Source organism: Diadema setosum, chromosome 20, assembly GCF_964275005.1.
Source record: "Diadema setosum chromosome 20, eeDiaSeto1, whole genome shotgun sequence".
In the NCBI taxonomy this organism is placed as follows: Eukaryota; Metazoa; Echinodermata; class Echinoidea; order Diadematoida; family Diadematidae; genus Diadema; species Diadema setosum.
The window spans coordinates 3,379,048-3,388,356 of NC_092704.1; the positions used below are offsets into that span (position 1 = coordinate 3,379,048).

Consider the following 9,309-nt stretch of genomic DNA (forward strand, 5'->3'; position numbering starts at 1 on the left):
AAACACACGCGCGCACACACGCACATATATACAAATATGCATGCACATGTATGTGCAATTGAATTTGGTGTCTCCCCCTCCCCAGAAAAAAAAGATAAGAGAAAAAAACCCCAAAATATCTAAAATGCAGAATTATTGAAATAATCAGTGAAGGAATGGACCAATAAGATATATATATATATATATATATAATATACATTATGTATATATACATGATATATATTACATATATATTACATATGAGTATGTGTAAAACTGGGAAGGTATGATAAATTGATTCGTATGCCACGTACAGTGAATACGTTTACTAACATAACATAAATGAGGCATAAACATGACTTTTCGTATGATACTACTGAATCATGAATAAAATTACTATATCTAACATAAGTTATATATGCATTTTTTAGCATTGAAATTAAATATCAATAACTTTAGCAAAGAACGTTTTTTAGTTTTTAAAAAACAAGTTCGTAATGTTTTCGTAGCCCAATTAGGCCATCAAAACATATATTTTCACCCCCCCCAAAAAAAAAAAAAAAAAATGTTGGCCAGCATACGTTCATTGCTCTTATTTATTTTCATTCTATTTTATTTCTTTTCAATTTCCGACGAAAAAAAAAATCATACACAACTATAAAGCACTCTGAGAGCGCAGACTTCTGCCAAGCAGTTCATTTCCACTGTGGCTGTTGCCGCTTGAGGTCAGTCAGACCCTACCTGCCGAAAGATAAAAAATCCTTCAAAAATTTATGAAAATTCATGAATCACTACCAAAATTTACTTGTCTGTACATTGTGTCAATATCGATCTTTCCGGCGGTTTCATTTAAATCAAGTTTTTAAAGTCATTTTGCACACAGACAAACAAAACAAACAAACGAAAATCCTCCTTGGTGGAGGCAATTATGAACACAACGTAATTGTCTAAATACAAATGAAATATTTTCTGATAAACTAATCGTAAATGCAATACATCACGTGTGAATAAATGCTTTGATACATGCCACATAATAAACAATAGTTTTCGTAAAACTTGAACCATATCATTCCTCTGCTAGAATGTCGGTACCATAAAATCCTTCGGAAGCACCATTGCATGTGTCCACAAAGCGAGAAGGAGAGCATTTTCTCAGGTAAGGTTTTTTAGGTCTTCTTAATTGTTTTAATTTACCTAAAGATCTATTTACTCAATCAAATGAAGTTACAACTATGTAGAAATTGGTTGGGTAGGACACGTATTTCTGAGTTCTGAGTTAGCTCATGTGCGCACGGGTACAAATGACCTTTTTTTTTTTTCTTTCTTTTTTCTCTGTTTATTTGGTTAGAGACACTATTCCTTTTCAAAGTGACATAATCATGATAATTGATAAGCTTGCAAACGATTCATGGAAATCATGTTCAAATAAAGAATGAACTTGGTGTGGACCAGATGACCAGAATGGTCCGTCAACAATTATGTATAGACGGTGAAGATTAGCTCGTAGTTAAGTATGGAGCGCTAAGGGTCGCATGGTCTGTTTCGTGTTCGTGACGAATTCCTTGGGGGTTTTTTTTCGACGAAATGACCATTTCGTTGACAAAATCACGAAATTACAATTTTTTGAACGAAATGACAATTATGTCACGAAATTATCATTTCGTAGTTAAAATTGACGTTGTGAATTGCCAACGAAAATACGATGTCGTGACGAAAGAGATCGTGCGACATTTGACGCCCTATACTTAACTACGAGCTTTTCCTCGAAGTTAAAGATCACCGTCTGAACGTAACTATTACTAACACTTGGGATAGCATCCTTTTCATTCTGTTGCATTGAATGTATTAACAATCTCTTTTAAATGATATTTTAAATGATATTGCCAACTACACATCTAGGTTGATGTGCTGCCAAGCACCATTTATAGGGATTACTTGAATACTCATTACATCACAGACACTTACCTCGGTGAATTATGTCCTGTTGGTACAAATATAATAACCCTTTTCTGGTTTTGCGCAAGGTGGCACCCCGAACCGGCTTATTTCTATGACTTGGCAAGTCGCGTAAATATAGGCCGTGCATTTATTGTGATTTACAACCTTGTCTAGCAAACATTTTATAGCCTATAGCCAATACTGTCTGGGCTAATAATCCTCAGTAGGCGCGGTCACACTGGCAAAAGATCGAGGAGTTTGGAGAGGGTGGGGGAAAAATCCCTAGTTGATGTGGGAAGTTTCGTGAGAAGTTTTGCGGGAAATTTCGCGGGAAGTTTGCGGTCACACTAGCAAAACTTTGAGATCTTAAAGATCGCGATCTTAAACTTCGCGATCTTTTGCCAGTCTGACCGCACCTTATGTGTCTGAATCGAAACTGATTGCGATATGACAACAACGAACACGGCCGGAGGGGATTTTGCCGACACAGCTCATTAGTAGACCAGCCAAACCTCAAAAAAGGCTCTAGATAAGGATTCGACGGCATTTCTTGTTAATGCTCTGTTCTCATGATGAAAGTCTTGCAAAAATACTAAGGAATAGCGTACGGCCGGATGTCAAGCGTATATTTGCCGAAAAATGCCATTTTTAGCTCAAAATTCAGAAGCATGTCAAAAATCACGATTTTTATTTTTTGCTTGCATTCAATTCATATTTGAAAGATCTTGAGTTTCAATTGTCCCTTTTCATGAAATTGCAATTTAAATGAGTTTCCTTAGCATTTTAAAAGGTCATTTTGTACAGCCATATATGGGGCTCTCAAATGTTTGGGTGTTGTTTTCTCGAAATAATATTAACAGATTAATTAATGTTCTGCAAAGTTTGTTTTTCCAAGCTAATTAGATGATCTTCCAAAGTAATTTAATGTTTTATAAAACTACAAATGCTTCTTTAATTGAACGTGTCAATATTATTTCTAGTTTTCGTGAAGAAATTTTTACTTTAAATAAAAACTCTGAACATGTAGGAACTCAGAAAATGCATTTTCGAGCATTTTCCAGTAGCCCCGCGCTGCTTGTGTGCGCGCAAATACTGAATACGTGTGCGTACGTCTACAGGTAAAGTCTCTCGCGCGCGCGGGACTCGTGTAGAGAGCTGCATGTATGCATGTTTCAGTCGTTGAGCTGGAAACGTGGTGACTGAAAAAGGGACTATATTTCCTTTGAATGTAAGTAAATTAGTAAATAAATACATAGTTCTTTATTGCACTGCATAAGGGAACTTTAAAATCTGTTTTGATCTAACAGTTAGATATACAACTTTGATCTGAGACCTGGTAAATATCAAGGTTCAAGCGCTAGTAGAATCTAACGTTAGGCCGATGTCTTGTGACTGTATTTCGCACCGATCCCGTGGGCATGCCTACCAACCCCCGGGCCGCCAACCGACAGTGCCGGCGGTGCTTGTTAGTGGAACACCGATTATTCCGCAAGGCACGTCTTGACACGGTGCGAAAAGAGGCCTAGGCCCTACATTTATACTATAGGTCTACGTCGAGATTTAGGTGTCTTGTTCGTTCGATCTAGGTTTCTAATCTATGGCCTCATCACTAACGTTAGGTCTAATCAATACGGTTACGCTCTAACTGTCGACATTAGCTATCGTTAGGGGTTACTGTTACTAAAGTGTTAGATGTACGGCTACGCCTGTTATGCCAATACAATTATTCAATCGGGCTAGGCCCTAATCACAATGATCTTAACAACTAACGTTAGCACATTAGCAGAACACTTTGTATAACGTAGTCACGTAGACAGTACAGACCCACTACTACTAACGTTAGATGTATTTGTAGGGCTAGAGCCAGGTCCGGGGCAAGGGACTGTAATCTATACAGAAGTCTAGATCTATAGAGTCTAATCAAATACTAGACCTGTAGAAATCTAGCGGGTCTGAAGTATAAATAGCTGGCGTCTAGAATTAGGATCTAACCTTAGTCAAGATCTGGGCCACTGATTCTACCTAACGTTAGAGGTTTCTAATTCTAGTAACATACTAGCTATCTACTAGGCAGTTTTGTTGTAAAGACCCAGCTAGTAACAAGGCCTAGCTTGACCTAAGTTTAGACATCTAGAGGTTCTAAAATCCATGCATATATTACATATCGAACGTTAGGCTAACTTTGATCTAAGTAAAAGTTCACGTTAATTAGATCCAACATTTCTATCTTGATCTAACATTAGAATATCCTAACATTAGCTCTAACGTTAGCAGTCTCTACAGCAGAGGTCTAAGGTTGACGCGATCCACTCTTTATGGTACTGTAGACCTACATGGGTTTAGAAAAAGAGTCTAGGATTTAGGCCTAGGTGTTTTATAAAAGTGAGTCTACAACCAAGTGATCTTGCCATTCGAATATGCCCGAAAGAGAGAGGGAGAGAGAGAGAGAGAGAGAAAGTGTTCAGTCCTGACTGCCAACCTCTCCTAATCTGTGAATCATTTACATGTACTCTTCTACTAGTTTACAAATAAGATCTAGTCAAAAAGGAACTCTTTAGAAATGTCCTTACTCATATAAAGTACCAACTTCTTATGTTAATGTCTCATAGAATAAAGGTTCATTTGAAAAAAAATGTAAATATCACATTTTTAATGGATCGTTTATACCGACTCACTGAAACCTGAATATCTTTCTTCTTTTTTAAATTTTCAAAAAGCTAAAAAAAACAAATCACATCTCAATAAAAGAGATACAGTATATATCTATTGTTATAATTGATTTGCATGGGGAATAAAGAAAACTATGTCAATGCCAAGATGCCTTTTCAAAACAATCAAATTTCAAATTATTATTTTTTTCACTGTTAGCTTATAATGCTGTGCTTTAAAGATGGAAAAAATTATTTGAGTCATGTTGATTTCTGTTTTCAGCTAGATGTACCAACAAGTGGACAGACTGAGTCTTGTCTTCAAACTTCGCCAGAGAGAGACATATCCTGACTTGCCAAAATCTAATTGTAAAGTCTGAGCTCTTTCTACCTGCAACAAAGTGCAGAACAACCAGAAGGTAAGAAACGGTAAATGTCTGAAATACATTATAGCGGTCTAATTTCAAATATCTTTTAAATGCTAAGTTACTAAGTGCTTCATCATCAAATGTATCAGTTAAGTGCCCAGTTGAAAATAATGACAAATCTAAATACATTGAGTATTAAATATTCCTATTCCATTTGAATAAGTTGTAACAAGCATGTTTTCACTTTGGCAGTTGCATTACAACACAATGTACAAGTACTTTGCAAACAAAGAGAGGAGAAGAATTTTATATAAAGTCTCCATTTACATACAAAGGGGAGCAAATCTATGATCAAATGTGTATTCTTGTTTTCTTGTAAATTCATTGCATGTTCTATTGTAGAGGATCATATGAAAGAACGGTATTCTATCCACTGAAGAGGAGATGATATAAAAATCAAACATAAATGTAATCAAGTAAGATATTATACGTAATGAAATATTTTTCAACCATGTCAAATGGAAATGACGGTGGCACAAGTGTTTAATGTGTGCACAGATGAAAATACGTCTATAGTCTCAAGTCAATTTACTTTCCATTATTATTATGTTGCGTTAAGTATGATGTAAGGGTAATATGCTGTGATGTATTGTTCTTTATTCTTATCAAGGTGTCAGCAACAAATGGACATGCTGAGTTTGAGATCACATCCACTAGAGTGAGGGGGAGATAGAAAGATGTCTTGACTGCGATGTAAATGCCCTTTCCAGCTCACAAGTAAGTGTCAACGATTTGAAATTAGGAATATTATCTCATGAATACAAACCGATTTATGCAAGGAAATCATATCCTAATCCACATACAAATGAGAGCATGATAAAATCAAATATTTGTGTACAGGAATTATAGGTGTCAAGATGACTTCCATCCTATAATAATTCATTTTCAGTAAGATATGGCTTTAAAGCATCAAAGATGATAATAACAATGACAAGATTAATGTATTACATGTAATACAAATTAATGTTGACAGTGACCTGAAGATCCAAAATCTCATACTAAGGGATTCATGAGATCGTGATGATTAATTCTAATTCATGATGAATGTGTTTGTTTGTTGTTGCAGTATAAGTATCCTGTTTCACTCATAAAAATGATAACTTATGTAAGTTTTCGTTAATTATATTTTCGACCAGAATTAGCACAAAGTGGACAAAACGGACCCTGCAAACCACAGCCAACTACGGACAAGAGAGAAAAAGAAACAGACATGTCCTGACTACCAACTTCTAATCTGTGCATCCTGTACCCTATTTCGAAAGGAAATACGGGAGGTAAGCAATAATGCATGTAAAATGTAAACCCCAAATAGGTTGGAATATTTTGTCAAGCCTTTGACATTTTGACCAAATTTTTGACTGTCGATCGTTCATTGGGCAGAAAATTAATGCATGATTTGCTAAATGAATGCAGTACTGCATATGCATGTAGTCAATCACTCCAACAACCAAGATTCACATGAATTAGCTGATTTTTTTTTTTTTTGAGCCTCTGTCAAAGATGATTGCAGGAGTCTTTGTGTTGTTGCAGTCATCCATTCACACCGTGGCACATCTGTCCTATAGATTCTCATCTTGCAATAACTTAACATGTACTCAGCAGATCACCTGGGCCTTGTAGCATTTTAGTTTCTGTTGTGATTTTGCTGCTGATTGTAAATTACATGGAAACCCTGATTTCTATTGACTGTAGAGTATTGCTACCATGGTATTGTATTTACCTTTGGATGGCAAAGTTACCATAACCTCTAAGCAATTTGACTTTGATTAGTTATGAGGGTATTGATGTGAAAGGTCACCGGGTTATCATATGCACGAAAGTGTTGAATGTATCCAGTTGCAGTATCAGACAAGCACTACCTTGAAATTCTTCTGAATGGAATAAAAAGCTTAATGGAAAGAATTGGATATTTGGATCATGAAAGTTTCCTACATTTTATATTTCATTGTGTACTCACGGTTAAATTGCTGCAATTAGGATCTACTGTATAAAATATACTTTACCGTTTTAAGGAAACACTACATATAGAGAAAATAAAGTAACCGTATATCTTTAGCGTATATGTCGCTGTGTCTTCACCAAAGATTAAAATGCCCATGTCACTTTCCTCATCAAGTAAAGACAGATACACCATTCTTTTTTTTTTCCTCTCTCTCTCTCTCTCTCCAGAAACACCCTGCTAGGTCTATCCGGTCCGCATCCAGATTCCGTATGAAGGATGTCATTAGAACCTGAACTTACATGTGGAATGCATCCATCTAAACTTCTCAAATGTAATGAAAATGTGCTTTCAGGACTATTATATAAGTTGAATACAGCTGTATATAAGACATGTGTATATATTAGGAATTTCTACTAATCCAAATTAAATGCTTCTTTTCTATTCTTTTTTGTTCTTTTTTTCTTTAGTGATGAAGTAAAACAAAGTCTGATATCAAAATGTGCTCAACACTACTTGGCAAACAGAATTTACAATATGATTTGATACAGATCTACTTCCAATTTTGATTGCAGCATTAAAGGGATGAGGGATGGTCTACTTTTGGTTGAGATGGGGGCTGAGATGGAGATTTTTGTGAAATAATGAGAACCCTGTTATGAAATATTAAAGAGTAAACAATACCAAGAGGAATTCCAAATTTATTTGTTAAAAATTGGTTTTGTAAAGGCTGAGATGTACGAAAACAAAGAGGTCCTAATAAAAGGTGGCACCCACTTTTAATTATAATCATTCTGTGTCACTTTCTTAAAAATTTCTCGGCCATTTCAAACCAACAACTTTAATCAAACAAACTTCAGATTACTCTAAGAATTTGATGCTCTTTCATATTTCATAGGTTGTTTTTGATTTGCTTGCAAAAAGTTAAAGTCTGAATCTCAACCAAAACTATACCATGCCTTTGAGACTCACAGTTACAAGCCGCATACTAGTAGTTCATGGAAATTGATCCTCTTATTTCCTTTGAAGCCCAAACGCCAACATTTTAATCCTGTCAGATTGGAATGTCTTTTGTTTTTGGTTTTATGGGGGGAGTCAACAAAAGGGATGTGAACTTTGCCTTTCTTCATCAGACGGAGGAAAATATATGACATGTTGGTCAGACAGGAAAAAGAAAACTGCATGGTGAAGTGCTTAAAAAGAGAAAACTTCACAAAGGAACAGTTAGTGAATCTGAAGGGAAATAGCACAGAGCATGTTTTTTTTTTTTTCTAGTTCAAGATATGAAAGACATAAGTAAACGGTTCCAATCCAAACACCAAGTACAAGAAGTAGTGAAAAGAATATGATCTGGTCAAGATGTATGTTTTGCCAGTTTTTTTTTTTTTTTTTTCACATGTGCCGTAATTGTCATGATGTTAGTAATACTGTAATATATGTTAGCTATTCAGGGCCCCAGCAATGTATTCTGGTACTTGGAATAAGGGAAAGTATTAGAGGGAAGCATTACCCACGCATTTTGGAGAGGTGATTTCTTTTTTTTTTTCTTCTTCTTCACTGAGAGACAAATACTCAGTACAGATATCTTATCACACTGGTCTGCGGAACACAAAAATGATATCAGACTAAAAGCAGAATCTTAAAAATTTGGCAGTCACCATTCTAATTTAGTTGTACAGTGACGAAAGTTCAATGCAACAGCGTACAGTCATAATAAGCTAGGATATGTAACCACAAACTGTGAAAAAGATAGAGATATTGAAATATTGCTAAAGAGAAAATTTGTTTTTCTTACTGGTGTAACGTTTGTGATGGTGGACACATGGTATATGTCACATTAAAAAAATGAGTTTATCAATGCAGTTATTGTAGTCAGCGCAATTTGTATTGTTGATTTTCAGTCTTTGGATGTATGTCACAGAGATTTGTTTATGATAAAAATTTTCACTGAGGACTCATTCTTTTTTAATGCTTTTAATCATTAAGAAGATTGCTTTCAGATGGAATTTTTGTTTTTTGTTTTTAGATGTCCACAAATCGAGACTGAGGTTCTTTACCTTTCAAAACGAAATAATGTTGAAGACAAATAATTATTTATATTTTGCAGGATTCAAGCATGTTCTTACTGTGTATGGTATTTCTATCAGAATTTTGGTAACCAGCAACATAGATGTCGAGTGCTGCTATTCTAGTAAATGTACGCTAATGGCAAATCATTATTTTAAAAAAGAGAAATTGCCTCGTTTGCTGTTTACTGTATTTCATTGTGTGTTGATATATATATATATATATATATATATATATATATATATATATATATATATAGTCCGTGAACGCTGTTTGAGACGGTGGTTGGGGGCGTGATGTGCACATTGTG

At 35.2% G+C, this 9,309-nt stretch overlaps 1 long non-coding RNA gene across 1 annotated transcript; it reads left to right on the plus strand.

The window, feature by feature from the left end:
* Window positions 1-4,802: 4,802 nt before the first annotated feature.
* On the plus strand, window positions 4,803-7,290 carry LOC140243683 (uncharacterized). Its single transcript, XR_011902240.1, has 4 exons — window positions 4,803-4,984; window positions 5,604-5,710; window positions 6,130-6,267; window positions 7,163-7,290. It is a non-coding gene; the product is annotated as an uncharacterized lncRNA (long non-coding RNA).
* The last annotated feature ends 2,019 nt before the right edge of the window (window positions 7,291-9,309 follow it).